Below are 941 nucleotides of genomic sequence, written 5' to 3' on the forward strand. Positions count from 1 at the left end.
CAGTGTCTATCAATTTACAGCAATGGAACATGAGGATCCATATTCACATTTGGATACATTTTATGAATTGGTAGGAACAATGGGTTTTCAATGAGGTGATCTTGAAAATGTTTATATGCGCTTGTTTTCTTTTTCATTGGCAGGAATGGCTCAAATCACTTCCAAATCAGAGCCTCACTAGCTGGAAGGATGTAGAGGAACAAATTTTGCAAAGATTTTTTCCAATTTCTCGCTACATCAAAGCAAAGTCTGAAATCTCTATGTTCAGACAAGGAGCAAATGAAGTCTTCTGTGATACATGGGAAAGATTTAAGAGGATATTGAGAAAATGCCAAAATCATGGGTTTGAAGATATTGCACAACTGAGCATATTCCTGAATGGTCTCAGATCTGACATAAAGATGCTCTTAGATGTTGCAACTAGTGGCACAATGATGGCCCTTGATGTAGAACAAGCGACAATAATTATTGATGCATTGGTATCAACTGATTATAAAGCCCAACATGATGGACAAGATCTTCAGAATAAAGAGTTGTTAGAAGATGCACTCTTGGCTAAAAATAAGATTCTAACACAGCAGATTGAGCAACTAACTGCACAAATGGCTAAATTGCCCCAACAATTATATGTTGTTCATTCATCTCAAAGCCAGAGTCAGTCAATCAAGTGTGATTTTTGTGGAGGTGTTCATCCTAATGGTCACTGTTTTTATCATAACAATTCACCTGAAGTTGAGGATCCATCCATGCTTGAAAGAATGAGTAAAGTTGAAGACGCCCGGACAAAGATTGTGAGCGCGCAGTACAATATTGTGAGAGCACAGGACAATAGCATGGCCATGATTAGGAGTATAGAGATCCAGATGGAACAGCTGACCAAACAAATTGCGGAGGAACAAAATGGCCAGTTTTCAGTCAATAGCCAAACCAATTCAAAAGAG

The 941-nt window shown here is 38.3% G+C and overlaps 1 pseudogene; it reads right to left on the bottom strand.

Annotated features, from left to right (window-relative positions):
• Positions 1–240: 240 nt before the first annotated feature.
• On the bottom strand, positions 241–346 carry LOC137836265 (small nucleolar RNA R71; annotated as a pseudogene).
• Between the last annotated feature and the right edge of the window lie 595 nt (positions 347–941).

The sequence above is a fragment of the Phaseolus vulgaris genome, chromosome 5 (assembly GCF_051622355.1).
Source record: "Phaseolus vulgaris cultivar YP4 chromosome 5, ASM5162235v1, whole genome shotgun sequence".
In the NCBI taxonomy this organism is placed as follows: Eukaryota; Viridiplantae; Streptophyta; class Magnoliopsida; order Fabales; family Fabaceae; genus Phaseolus; species Phaseolus vulgaris.